This window comes from Myotis yumanensis, unplaced genomic scaffold, assembly GCF_028538775.1.
Source record: "Myotis yumanensis isolate MYYU_CA2020_CCGP unplaced genomic scaffold, mMyoYum1.0.hap1 SCAF_7, whole genome shotgun sequence".
NCBI lineage: Eukaryota > Metazoa > Chordata > Mammalia > Chiroptera > Vespertilionidae > Myotis > Myotis yumanensis.
This window is the reverse complement of record NW_027223758.1, coordinates 85,928,350-85,943,853: the sequence shown is the minus strand read 5'-3', so window position 1 is coordinate 85,943,853 and position 15,504 is coordinate 85,928,350. Positions and strand designations below refer to the sequence as shown.

At 38.7% G+C, this 15,504-nt stretch overlaps 1 protein-coding gene across 2 annotated transcripts in view; it reads right to left on the bottom strand.

The window, feature by feature from the left end:
* The window catches only part of DCC (DCC netrin 1 receptor), a 937,052-nt gene that overhangs the window by 479,134 nt on the left and 442,414 nt on the right, over nt 1-15,504 (bottom strand). The gene's annotated exons all lie outside the window — the stretch shown is intronic.

The following is a 15,504-nucleotide window of genomic DNA, read 5'->3' as shown; positions in this document are numbered from 1 at the left end:
TGTAATCCTGCCCTCTGAAACCCCTTTTTTGAACAGATGGATAATTGTGACCCTAAAGCTTTGACCATAAGAACTATTTTTATAATTGCAAATAAACATTATTACATGGACTGTGCTATTACTGATAGATGAACTTTATTTTTAGAGTAACCTCAATTAAATAATCCTAATTCATTGATTCATGTGCTAATCGTCACAATTATATTACAATATTTCTATTTTCATTTTAATCTTACTCAAAACTTTTTCATTGTATGTGCATTTCAGATAAATTTTTATTCATATATCAATTTGGGGTTCACATTCAGTTTTGCTGATCATATTTTATGTAATTTTTATTTTTTAGATTTATTTTAACTAACTCAAAATTTGCTAGGTTCAGGTTTAAATTTATTTAGTTAATATTTAGTCGATAATAAATTCCATTATATTCCATTTTAAATACTGTTGGTTTTATTTTGGATTTATTGATTTTCACAAACCTAACTTTCCCTACAATATGATGAATATTTTGCTGGAGTGAAAAGGGCAAAGGCAAAATGGTCTAGGTCAAGACATCACAATTTCATGTGGTCTCCATCCCTAACATTTAATTTTGTAACTAAGGAAATGTAGTTGGGAATAATGTACTTACATATACAAGTTACATATTCTATACAACATTGGTAAGTTAAGGAAATATCTGAATACTTTTGCATATTCAGATGTATGGTCCTATATAAGTTATGCATGTTAGATAAAACTCTAAATATCTATTTTACATCTGAATGCTGGTGGTATTCAAAATGTTCACTTGCAAATTTCTAGAAATAGAATAAAACATAAAATGAAAAGGTAATTCAAAATGATACTCAACAATTGGTTCCTTTCTGTAAACTTCTAATTAAAGAATCATACATGACACAAAATTATGTATTAATATAATTAAACTTAATGAGATCAGATACTATTCCACATGCTTATTCAATATGCATTCTATGCTGATTTCAGACCTTAATAAACAGGGGTCAGAAATGCCTATTTAAAATTTATCAATGTAATGTTTGAAAACTTCAAATAATTGATTATTTAACAGAGTGAGAAATTATAAGTATGATTCTGTAGCTTTTTCTTTTTGAATGTACAAAGGAAACCCTGCACATCAAAAAGCAATTCTAAGTTTATGAGGCTCTATATGGCTAGAATTAATGCTCCCAATATTGTGCTGAATTGTAGCATTCACATCTCCCAATGTTGTACAAACCAGCAATAGTATTAAAAGGAGAAGTTATAGGCTATCAAGTTAGTACTATATTTTCACGGCATAAGTATGAGCACCCGGTAATGAACACTAAACTCACTGTAACTCATAAGAATGAAATGCAGTGTCGTCAGAAGAGTCATTTAATGCTCTAATGCAATGCGAACAATTCCTGTGCTTTATCCATAGGTAGATAAAGGTATAATTTTAACTAGATCCTCATGAAAAATAGTTACCTGCTCAACAAGTGCCTGACTGTGTATGAGAACAGCCGGGTTCAGGCTCATTAGATCTCATCTGAACCCCTGTGATCACAGCACAATGGTCTTCCTATCCCTACTCTTTTCTTACCCAAATCCATTCAAACAATGTCAAAAAATCAGTGTTCCTACATCACCCAAGTTTTTGTTTCACTCAGGAAATTCTGATGCTCCAAAACATTTTTTTAATATTATCTTATACCCCTAATTCTGTTACCCAAGAATCTAGCACAATGTACCGTCTTGGCTCATCTCTCTAACTCTTGCAAAATAATTCTCCAATCTAGTGGACCATCCTATGCCCTAAACATGACTTCCTCTTGACTTAATTCTCATGATATTTCTTCCAAAGAGGTATACCCTCTCTCCTAATATATCTACCTATCAAAACTGTAGTCATTCTTAAGATACTGAGTCAAAAAATGTCCATGTCCCTAGGCTTGCTACTAGAGATCATCTCTCAACCCTTTGAATGTCTATATCACTCACAGATAGCATGACACAGTTGAGTGTATAAATAAAAGTCCGATAACTATTTATATGTTTATATATGTGTATTTTTTGGTATTTTATGTACACAGAGTATATCAAATATCTACTAAAATAAAGAAATACTTAAATATTTATCAAGGTTCGATGTGACTCTAAATATTTAAATCTACATTGCAGACATGCAAATGTTGATAATTATGTTTGAATACATCTCCTCGCTCTCCAGCATATTTTGTGGCATTTGGGGATGCACATTCCTAGGTGCCAGATTACTTGGGGTCACTTCCCCGCTTTACCATTTAACCAGCTGGGTGGGTGTGCACAAGGCCTCAGTGTTATCTTTTCCTCTAGTCTAAACTCCTTTATCAACAGCCTCATTTACTCCTCACAACAGCTCTTTCAGTATTACTGTCTTCACGTTACAGATGGGACTCGAATGGGAGCAAAACTGATTCAAAGGTTTACATTATGCATGAATGTTTCAGGAAGTAAGCTTCGGGACTGAATTATTACACTTCCTGAAACACCTTATTTCCCCAACCTAAGAGAACATATCTCAAGAGGAATTTCTTTTATATATCAGTACCTCCCCACTCCTGCTCCAAGTATATCAGCACAGCACTGGGTAAAAACGGTTATTTAATAAGAACTTTATCTCTAGATTGTCTTATAGGCAAGCTTCAACCTGTAGTACTGTACTATTAAAAATAGCACACAAACATTTTTTAGTGCTTTCATGGAGGTCTTTATATTATTGATTTCAGAGAGGAAGGGAGAGGAAGAGAGAAATAGAAACACCAATGATGAGAGAATCATTGAGGGGTTGCCTCCTGGACAACCCCCACTGAGGTTCGAGCCCGTAACCTGGGGATGTGCCCTGACCATGAATCAAACCATGATCTCCTGGTTCATAGGTGAATGCTCAACCACTTAGCAACACCAGCCAGGCATGGAAGTCTTTCATTGTTGACCTTGTCAAAGGCTGTTTTTAAGAATGACTTGTAGTCAAGGTCTCTGCCCTCACACTAGCCTGGCCCAGGATGCTATGCCTGCTTCAGATTTGGAAATACCTGGACTTGCTGGAAGCATCCCATGTCAACCAGCCTACAGTTTACACACTATCTGCACATCCAGGGATTAGTGAGGATCAGGATCAGTTCAGGAGCCATTCACATAAAAGAACATGCGGTTTTACATATGGGAAAGTCAGACACACATTGCAGCTCCATTTATCCCCTGTCCTAGAAATGATAAACACAGATACTTGTAATTCAAATTTTATAAGTGACTAACAGTCAGTCAAAGTCTAAGCTTCAGCCTCAGATTTTATTGACGCCAACTCTCCTGATTATAGTTGTATAGTAAGCATTAGGCGCTGTGAGAAGGTGATGTATAGCCATGATGAGCGTACCATAGAGAAATGGGTCTCACCCTGTTTATTTTGATTTCTGTAAGAGATCCTTCAGTTATTCTCCAATACTGATCTGAACTATAAACGGATTCATATATTAGTGTCTATTTATATATGTTATTTTTGTTAAATGTTGCTCAAGGCTTGTTAAACAGCTATAAGCACAATTCTTTTTCTAGAACATTTACTAACTGCCCATGCAAGGAGAGAATATTTTATTTTCAGCTCTTCAATAACAAAGTGCTTGAATACCTGGGGTTTAATAGTGCCAACACAGTATTGGAACCCTCCCTTCCTCAGAGACACGTCTTCAGACACAGACAGAACCAATTGTTCCTGTATATCTCCTTTATTGCACTTATTTCAATTGTAATCAATTAACTAGAAAATTAATTTGCTAGCCATCATCCCAGCTAATCTATAAATTTCACAAAAACAGGGCTGGGTCTATTTTATTCTGTACTGTGAATTATATACATGGCATATAATTCTCCATCAAGTACATGTTGGGTGAAAAAAATGTATTACTGGTAAATTAACTAGTTTAGGAAAATATCCCAGACCCTAAACAATGGGGGTTCTAGGAAAGACAGCAATAGTTAGGGAGGCAGAAGGAGAGGGAGAAAACAGGGATTTCTTCATGAAAAGTAAAACGAACAGCTGAGGCTACATAAATGGCAACCCATCAAGCCTTTCATTTGAAAAGCAATGGCATGGAGAGCAAACCTATGCCTAATGCATCCATGACAATTTTATCTAAGCCCCATAAATTTAAACTGTGGACCAGGGATGTACATGCAGAATGAGATTTCCCCATCCTCCCTTCAAATCACTGTCCCCAGGAACAAAGTTATCAGCGTCTCAGAGCCAGCCCCCGCCCATCTGGGACAGCCTGGGCACAGACCGCAGCCATCCATCGGGTTCTGGCCGATGCGCATTTCCACAGGAGCAAGGGACAACCACACTGTTGGCTGTCACTAGGGCAGTGGAAACGTTAATGACAAAAGCAGCCAACATTTTTCATTTGGGGTTTTCCTTTGTGATGCTAAACAAATGGGGTAAAAAATCACCATGGCAATGAATGAAAGCTGCTAAGTCTGCAGGGACAGCCAATGTGTTAGAATTAAAATCCTAAGAACAATAGTCTCCCTCCACCCATGCACCACACGGACTAGGAGAAATCTTCCCATCCGATCCTGACAGTCGGAAAGTTTGACTCTCCTCAACATGCACTCTGCTCTCTGAGTCACTTAATTCGAAACTATTTTGCTTTTTAAGCAAAAGTGGAAGTAAAGCATTTCACAGCCCAGGTTTATGCCAAGATTCTCCGCCTTCAGGGAGACCTCTCCTCCACCCACATGCTCTAATGGGGGCCTATCCCTTCGTTGAAATTCTAATCTGGAAATGGCACATTCTTCTGCTTTGCCCTCTAGCCTCTTTGCCAGACTATCAGGATCCTCATCTCCTCCTATGGAAGGTCTAATTATTAAGGAATTAAAATTCATTTAATAAAAGGAGACTTATCAATGGGGGGACAGACTCTGGGGTTGGAAACGTGCCTGGCTTCTACATATTCAGCAACAACTGCCCCGGGGGAGCTGCTGTTAATGCCTTGTTTGCTCCAAATGAAAGCCTGAAAGCTGTGTCCCTTCCAAGCCAGACCTTGTTTACCCACCCCCCCCCTTTCAATTCTCAAATTAGCCCCAGGAAAGAGAATAGAGCTAATCCAAAGAGAAGTTCTCTAGATTTGGTACCTCTTAGTAGCCAGAAGACCAACACAGGATTCTGGGAATTCATTATAAGCACATTTCTGTCTCTATGTCCCTCTGAGAGTTACCATTTCCATTCTCTATTATTTAAAGGTTTTGTTTGAGTTTTAGCTTTTTAATTTTCATGAGAAAATCACAGACTCCTCAGTGGTTGGCTGAAGAGCAGTGGCTTGGAAGTGGCGAGGCAAAACACGTCTAGTAGGTGTGCCTGGGGGGTGACAGCCACCCTGGACCAGTGTGTGAGCTTGCAAGAACCATCCATGTGGCCAATTAACTGAACATCAAAAGGATGTCATAGAAGAAGTGTGGCAGGAGGAAAACTGCACATTCCACAGTCCGTCTGTCTAACTCTGCAAGATGAGGGGCACTAGGAGCACACAATGAACTCCTCTCATAAGAAAACCAAAAAAAATAAATATCAGGAAGATATGTCATCAGCTGAGTCTTTATTAGAGTCATCTTTGGGGTTTGTCCAATCTAAATGCTATAACGAACTGGTACTCTCCCAGATTCTTGAAGACTGATTATACCTACGACTTGGAACCAAGTGATCATTTTGGGACCCCCATAATCTCTGGGTGACCAAGAGCCAGTTTAAATGCTGGTCTGTCACAACCTCACCAAGTAGCCTCGCTAGATTTTTGGTCTTCAAGTCCATGGAATAATTCAAGATTCTCCAAATCATCCTTTTTGATAATAGCCTTCGGGCCTCTGGTAGCCTACATGGTGGGGAAGCACTGAGCGATCTCTACAACTGCTTTTTCCTACCACCTGAGAGAGCCTGGCAGTTCTCTAATTTGATCAGACGTCATGTGTGCTTTGACGACACAAGTTCTACAGCTCCATGAGGGCAGCCTGGGCATGGCATCGTATGAGATTCACATCTTGCATGTTTCCTGAATGAATCATGTCAAAGACCCACTAACAGGGAAGCCCATATCCCGAACACTTAGCAGGAGATTATCCTATTGGTTTCAAAGGTCATTAAAACAAGAATCTATTGGGTTAAGATTGTTTCAAACCTTTAATTTAGCATATTATCCAAAAGATTACATTATATTCTACCTGTCAATGTTTAAACTAAGTGCCAGTTTCTCTTATTACCAGTAACACTGAATGAATACAGACAGAGGTTGGCAAATGTAGGTTTACAGTTGTGAGGATAAGACACGTGTTTATTCTTCTATTATTTGTTAATTACTGTATCATGTATGCGTATTACAGCTGTAAACCTACTTTTACCCAGCCTCTATTGGGCACTGTGTAAGGCAGAGTATAGATGGATGAAGTCTAGCCTTTGCATTGCAGTAAAGGGCACGACTAAAGTTCTCTCGCAACATTTTTTACTCTCAGTTTGTTCCAAGGACCAACATCCTCTAAAAATGAATGACTTTTTTTCTGTCATAAATATGCACTGAGTCCTATATTTAGAATTGGTAGACAGAGACCAAAGAAAGGAGAAACCTAAGTGGAGTACAGTTCCAATAGAAGGAGGCAGCAGAGAGAGTAGTGTCAGCTCAAAACCTGTATTTCAGTATATAACTGATTAAACTCAATTTGATAATAGCCAAGAGCCACATCAAATATAGCAAAAGAATTCTGTTTTTTTCCTCTCAGAATTTTAGTTTCTATTTCCTCCCCCATGAAATCAATCCGTAATATGAGAATCAAGAAATCCCAGCAGAAATAATATCTTTGATTAAAGACTTCTGGTGAATCTATTTAATTTTAATTTGGATTTGGAAGTTCCTACTGGGAGAAAATTGAAGCTAATAAAACACATTTGCATGCTATGCATTCGCACAATAAAAATGAAACACCAAAATATATCTGCTTAACTGTTGAACTTGTGTGATTTTTGTATTCTCTTTTTATTTTATTTTTTTAATATTTTATTGACTTTTTACAGAGAGGGAGGGAGAGGGATAGAGAGTTAGAAACATCGATGAGAGAGAAACATCGATCAGCTGTCTCCTGCACACCCTCTACTGGGGATGTGCCCGCAACCAAGGCATATGCCCTTGACCAGAATCGAACCCGGGACCCTTCAATCCGCAGGCCAACGCCCCATCCACTGAGCCAAACCGGCCAGGGCATGTATTCTCTCTTTTTAGAGAAATCTTGACAAAATAAAAACTTTTTAAAGAATTATGAAAATTTGGGGTAGCTTGACCCAGAGTAAGCAAATATACCTGACATAATGAGGTATGCATGAGGAAAAACATTGTTTGGCCTCGAAGATCATATTTTGGTAAGGGTTTCACACTCACCTGGCTCAATGTCCACCACAAGAGTCAGAACTAATCATTTATTCCAACTGATGTTTTTGTGCACTTGGTTCCTAGGCATTATTTTGCTGTAGAAGAATGTCAGTAAATTGGAGAAGAGTAAAGCCTCCTTCATGAAAATTCCTTAGTTGTGGAATCCTTCTCCTGGCCCAATTGTATTGTCTGATACTTGAACCAAGGAGGAAGGTGGAAGAGGACATGCCTGGGCAGTCAGAGATAAAATTCCCCCTGCTTCTGCCGAAACCGGTTTGGCTTAGTGGATAGAGCATCGGCCTGCGGACTGAAAGGTCCCAGGTTCAATTCCAGTCAAGGGCATGTACCTGGGTTGTGGGCACATCCCCAGTAGGAGATGTGCAGGAGGCAGCTGATAGATGTTTCTCTCTCATCGATGTTCCTGACTCTCTATCTCTCTCCCTTCCTCTCTGTAAAAAATCAATAAAATATATTTTTAAAAAAATTCCCCCTGCTTCTAAGGGAGCCAGATGTGTGTTACAGGTGTATGTAGTTGGAAGTGAAATATTCCTTTAGAGTAGCTTTAAGCCTCAATAACAGAGTACTTTACACACTTTTTATAAAAGCACAAACAAAACGACTTCCAAGTTTATGATCTTATGAACTATGAATGTAAAAAGAAGTCTTAAAGTATGGAGAAGTAGTTCTTAAGAAGAAGCATGGCTCCATCGCTAGAACATAAGCTTTGAAGAGCAGTGTTTGTATACGTGTGTATAGGTGCAGATGCAGACGCATATGTAGGTATATGTGTGTATGTATAGTTATATATGCACAACTATAGTCAAATACACATACCTCTATTTCCAGTGAATTTATGGATGAATAACACACATCTACCTCACATATATCTTTGCATATATGTATTGAACTTGGGCAAAGCAATCATATTATCATAGTGCATTGTTCTTTGTTGCTAAAGAGTAATTTTATCTTAAATAACTCAAATAATTAACAGGAGATGTTCACCATTATTATATATATATGTGGTTTCCCTTTATAAAACATAACACCTTTCCTACACGTCCTTTCCACTAAACTTTTCCAGTTACCAGAGAATTTAGATCTAAAAAAATAAGCTGACTCCAGTTCCATCATTTAGAGAAATGGTAATAGTCTTATAAATCATAAGCTTGTCCAGAATACAGAACTTTAATATGATTCAGACTCATCAGACAAGATGCCTTATTATTCACACCAAGCTGAACTGCTAATTTTCAGAGACAAATGCACCTGTGGAGAAAGAAATCATATCTTTAAATTGCATTATCCGCTGACAAGACCACATACTGTTTGTCCTTGTTCTTAATACAGAAACCAGAGGGTGTAAATCCCTTCATCTTTCTGTCAGCACTTCCGGCCAGGGTGTTAATGGCCTACAGCCAGGAAGTTGTATAGGCTTCCAGCCAATCAGCAAGGAGACCATTTAATGGGCTTTTCAAACAGGAAGCACAATTTGGGGAGGTGGGGGAGCTCAGTGCTAATGCATTTAGATGGAAACATCTTTTAAATCTCCAATTAAAACAAGGGACAAGCAATCTTAATCCTTTGTGACATAGAGTGGGGAGAAGAGACTCACTTCATTTATTAAGGGAAAGGCTAATTTTACTGATGGCAACTACATTATCAGCATCTCAGCAGATTTCTTTTCAGAGACTAAACCCAGTCTGCCCCTGCCAAGATGAAAGTACTCTGAGTTTCTCCAGAGAGAAGCGTTAGACAGGTCTCCTGCTTGTTAAAACCAACGCATCCAAGGGAAGACGGTTTTGTCTGGTACACAGGCTGTGAACTGTCTAATTCGGAGACAAATTGACCACATTAATGACGACCAGTAACAGTTGGCTAAGCTAGACTGTGAGGCTGTGGAAATTCACCTTTTGAAATGCTTTGGGGAAAAGGGCGTCATAAAATTGAGATAAACTACTGTTTTAAAAATCTTGGAAAAGATATTATTTGGTATCCACAAGGGTTGTATTATTAGAGCAATAAAGATTATATAAGTTGTAAGCAATTTATTCAAATATGTTAATGAATGGGTGGGGAAGTGATCATTGTGGACAAGATCTAAAAATAGAAGTTTATGCAATTGTGTCTTTAAGTCTTAATTGCATAGTATTAAAACTCTGAACATCCTTTCTTTGCCTTTTGCTGGTATTAACTCTTTGCAGCTAAAATGACACACATAGAAAAAAACATAATATTAAGTATTAAGCAGCACAAAAGGTAGAAAATAACATGCTTGATTCTCCATTTCTACAAAGATAGACTAATGCTAGCTTAAAAAAAGAAGCCACGGAGACATTTTTCTAAAACGTTAGGAGAAGAGATGGTACAAGCCTAGATGGATGAGCCTGCTGAATTAGGCCAAGTTGCGGAGTGAGAGCAGGATTTAGATAAAAGCACAAGTAATCTACAACGTCTTAATTGGAGATAAAACTTAGAGTCAGTGTTGCAACACCTGTTAGGAGCTCCTGTCTGATTCAAAATCTTGCTGTTCTTTCATTTAACCTGGGCAGATCTCACACACTTACCATGGCCACTCTGTTTCTATCTAGTCCATCTCAGATTGCACTAGAATAATAGTATTAGGACACCAGAACATTTGAAAGCAAAAAGTCTGTGGCACGGGTCAGCAAGCTATAAATCTGTGGGCTAAATTTGGCCTGTCATCTGTTTTTGTAGGTCCCGCAAGCTAAGAACAGTTGAACAAAATAAAGATATACATACATATTTCATGAAATGTGAAAATTATATGCAACTCAAATAGCAGTATCCATACAACAAAGTTTAATTGGGACATAGACGCACCCCTTCATTTACTGATTATCTATGGCTGTTTCCAAGCTACCAGGACAGTTGTATCGTTGTGGCAGAGACTATACGGACTGCAAATGTGGGAATATTTACTATCTGGTCCTTTAGAGAAGTTTGGCTCCTTGTCTGTGGTAGAGTTGAGTCAAGAGTTCTAGATTCACCAATCCATTTCATGTACATTTCAGTCAATGTGGTTGGAAGAATGACCTACCTCCCTGGCATACTTGAGCTCTATGATCTATTGCACAGAAATAATCACTTCGTATCTTAACGTTTCATGTAGGCAGGGCCCCAGAGGGTGCTTGCTCACTTCAAATGAAACTTTTATGAAAAGAAGTAAAAGGAAAAGAAGCAAAGGTTTATGAGACAGTTTTCTTCTACTTTCTTTTAGTTCCAATTTGATTTCTACAGCATCTTAGATAGGAACGAGTGATAGAGTATTGGTTAGAGCAAACATTGTGGAATTCCCCAGAACCTAGTATCAGAGAACTTTAAGCAAAGGAGCCCTTTTCAGTACCCTTATCTCCAAATCGCAATCAATGCAATTTTTCAGGTTTTCTTCCCAAGCCTTCTGCTTGAAATAAATTCAAGGTAGTGTTATAAAGTGATGACTTTACTAGTATGTCCGGGTGTGTGAGTTATAGCTATGAGAGATTTTTTTTGTTTTGTTTGTTTTTCTTATTATTCTTACTAATATTCCCATGGATCAAATAATTTTAAGACCAATTCCTTTTGAAGTGCTTTTAGGTGCTCCAGAACATTAATTTATTTGTTCAACGTTTATTGAGCACCTAATATGTGCCAGAAACTTCTCCATTAAGAAAAAGGTAATAAATGAAAGACATAAAACACCCTACCCTAGTAAAATCTATATACTTTAAAGAGAAATCTGACATTAAACAAATAAATCAGTAAAAATAAAGTCTGAGTGAGGGGACTGAATATCCTGGGGGAAAAATAAGTCAGGAAAGGGAGTTAAGTGTGTGGAGGTTGGGAGCGTTGGCAATTTTAAGTAAAGGAAGCTCAGAAAAAGCTTTACTGAGAACAAAGGTCTCAAAGGGGTGAGGAGGAGACCATGTCATGCTCTGTGGGACCAGACACGTCAACAGAGGCAAACTCACATGCCAAGACCTCAAAGAGGGGCATTTGGGTCCTATGGAGAGTGCACCATTGAATAAGTCCCCAAACTACTCCAAAGGTCTATCCAGGTGTGTGAGAGAAATAAAGTTAAGAAACATTTCAAATCTAAGGGAAAAGCATGTTATATTGTGTACACAAGAGTCAGATAGTGAGGTGCCGGGAGAAAAGCTCATTCTTTCAAGCTCAGAAAATAAAGATGGGGTTTCTAGAAGAGACGAATTTTATAGATTGCTTGGAAGGATGGCTATGAGGCAGAGTGGAAGGAGGGCAAGGCTAGGAATGCACGTGATCAGAAAACACTTGTGCAGCACCATCATTAGAGTGGTACTCATTTGGTTTGTGTTGCATGATGAAGTGGATGACAGAGAAACATTAGAAAATTTAGTGGAAAATCAAAGGGAAGAGAGATTGAAGAGGGAGAAGGTAGCTAGTGGAAGATCAGAAGTCCTGGGGAAGAGACTGTGAGCTTAATGCCACCGGCATGAAGGGCAAATGTATATACTATGGCTGCAGAAATGAGGTAAAATACTCAGGAAAGAGAATAAGTACCATTATGGATAATATAGCTTTAACATGCTAAATTGGTGCATAGGTGGGGGTGATAGGACACGAGAAAACAGATTCACAGGTAGATAAATAGGAAATATCATTTGCCTCTAAATGGCTCAATTGTCTCATAACTTTAACTGACCTTACTTAGTTGACTGGAAAGGACAGATGTCCAAAACTTTCCTGAAGTTTCATGTGTTGGCCCTTGGTTAATCAAAGGGCTTCTGTGGACATGGCATAGCTTTATTTGGGTAAAAGATTTCACAAATGGTGGCTCACTCTTGTGCCAGTAGGTATGTTCACCTCTGCAGGCCTGCCTTTTCTGTAGGGCCCGAGCGTTCTGAGTGCTAAAGCTTTCATGCAGGTAGAATACGGGGCTGGAGGAGTAACCTCAAACTTCCCATTCTACACTCCCCGGTGGCGAGCTGGTCTGCTAACTGACGCATCGTGCACACAGCGAGCGTTCAATAGCTTTATGTGAATGAATGAGATGCTTTTCCCTCACCATTCTGTACACTATTTACTGTGAGATGGAGAGCAGGGCAATAGTTGCAAATGTTGAAGAGACAATTTAAGAGAAAACCTTGACCCTTGAAGGCTTAGGGAATGATTTTGTTGCTTCTGTTTATATAGAAATTGTGTGCCTATTGCAGGGAGGTGGGCTTGGGTGGGACCTGTGGGAAGATGAAAATCTTTTTTTAAGAACTTAAAAGCCAGTGTGCCACGGATTTCAAATAGTAAGATTTGAACATCACAGGAAGTGTTAACATGTTATGAGTAGGCAATCAGTAGGATTAACACAGTTGATCTGGGATAATTTGGAAATTTTCAAAAGGCCATCTTTTCATTGTTCTTACAGTAAGGGCATAATAGTTCATTTCTTTTTTATAACTTTTTAATAAAAGTTCTTCTATCAAAGCATAATAGCTCATTTCTTTTTATAGTCAGTATTTCTGACTTGAAATGATCAGGAGTCCAAATAACTAATAAAGAGTGGTGGAGATTTTTTTAAGTGTCATATAATCACTGAGCTCTTTCAACTGATCAAAGCGCTCTCAGCAGGAGCAGTAACCCCTATTAGACGATATGTAATCACTAGATCAGCGCAATAATACCGTTTCATCCACTTCAGAAACACTGTGGGCATGGCCGACAGCTTTGCCTTGGGGGTTTTTACTTTATTGTATTTCGTGGACATGTTGAACATCATCAATCAGGTTAGGGTTAGGCCAAGTTCAGGGGTAAGCCTCCTGTTTCTTCTATGAAGCGGTTAAGCATTGAGCCAATCCCAGGTAGACCTCAACAATGGTTAAAGCGAAAGGAGGAGCAAGTCCAGCTCTCACACCAGCTTGTGATCTTGGGGGTAGCCACATCACCAGGACAGGACATTCTTAACATCTGTCCAATGTGGAAAAGAACACTGTATTCACCCAGACTATCTTACTACTATCTTACTAGATTATCATGGTGATTATCCAAGATAAGGCATAGTGGTGCTCGTTTGAGAATGGAAAGGAAGATACTTTAATTATGGAAAGTCCCTGAGTTTTGAACATTTGCTCCCCCAAACCTTCCTACAAGCCAGCAAGGGCCCCCCTCCAAAGGCTGTGACCTTCCACAGAAATCATCCAGGCAGGCTGCCATCCTCTACCGTCTTCCCTTATCAGTGAACTCCCATCCGGGACACCCCTTTCCAGCAGTTTTCCAAATGGCTATTAACCTCCAACTTGATATTTAAACTCTCTTGGTCTCCAGCCTCAGAGGGGCCATGTTTCAGGGATAAGGAACTCAGCAGACCCCAAAGAGCTAGAAGAAGCCATTAAAAGGAGACCAGGGACAGTGGCAGAATTTTATGCCTCTATTAAGTAATATGCCACCAGAATATGGGTAGGTCTGAGCACCCATCCACAATTACATATACACATGCTTCTGCATGTTTTGAGTTGCAGATAAAATCTGCTCATAAACTGGGAACTGTCAAGGTCATTAAAATGGTTTTTCCTCCTGATTTATGCCACCATCACTGCAGTGACTGCCAGTACTGCTTATAATAATCTGCATATTGGACATGGGAACTGATATTCTTGAATTCTAATTCCAGTTCAAGAATTCATTTAAACTTTGAGCAGACCACGTCCCGTTAATCCAACTGTGAAATGGGTGTGGTAGCCCTACTTCCTACAGGGCATCTTCAGAAAGACTGAAAGCGATTTTTTTGGTCTAGATTTTAGAGAGGGGAAGGGAGGGAGAGAGAGAAACATCAATCAGTTGCCTTCTGTAGGCTCCCTGACCAGGGACTGAACCTGCAACCTAGGTGTGTGCCCTGACCAGGAATCGAACACCACCTCCTGGGGTATGGGACTATGCTGCAACCAACTGAGCCACACTGGCCAAGCCTGAAAGGGATTATTTTATGCAGGAAACATTAAAATACTACTCGTATAGAATTGGCCCTTGCTATCTAAATATATTAAAAAGAACAATACTTATTTTCACTAGGAAATCAGAGTGAGATTCCAACAATGTACATTTGTGAAAACAAGCCAGTCATTCTAACTCCCCCTTTCCAGTAAGCTCTTTGGTATTAATTTACATCTTTTGAAAAACTCGTGGCCAGCATTTAGTCTAAAAAGGAAGTTCTAATTATGAGGAGATTATTATTTTCTCATTTGCACAGATTTGGCTCATTAGAGCTGTAATCCTTTTCCCTCAGCCCACGGAGTGAAAGCAACCACTTCCTATGTTTCTGAGAGTGAAATTGGCTATCTTAATAAAAGTTCAAATCACAGCGATGGGAAGACCTGTCCAATATGACCTCTAACAATAACAATGCCCACAGAGGAGCCCAATTCTCACATTCCGTTTGAGGATCTCCTTAGTAATTGTTCATGAAAGTCACTGGGCTTCATCTTGGTGCCTTCATAAAAATGTGATGTTAAATTCAAATTATGCAATATAACATCCTGGTGTCTACCCAGCCAAATTCAAATGACATTCAGTTTATGCTTCTCTAATCTCTCCGAGTGCTTCAGTGGGTCATTTATAGAATTGAGTCTTAATGGCTGGAAATTAAATTAGAAAGGAAATATGCATCATGCTTCTACTGCACTAAAATGGAAACTTCTTTTTCTAGTTAAGTGGCCCATTTTTTTCTCTTTTGGATATTTAACAAGAAAAAAAGAACGGATTTAATGGAGTGATCTTATTAATGCTACACTAGCCCTTTTATTAGCATGTGTCTTTAGAGCAAAGATAGCAAAATGTTACTCAAACATGTCTACAGCCTGGATTGACTAAAAGCACATCCTTCTCACACTACTTCATTAGGCAGTTACTTAGTGTCTGTTTTCTTTTAGGTATGTATTTCTTAAAGTTTTCCAGTTGCATTTGACGTATGCTTAATGTTTGTTTTTCACCAATATCCAATCTGTGTAAGAAAGAATAGGCATAATATCATTTTTTACCTCCCCTCACTCCCAAATGAAACTGTAATCCACATGTAATGGTGATGAGTCAGTTAAATCACAAAATA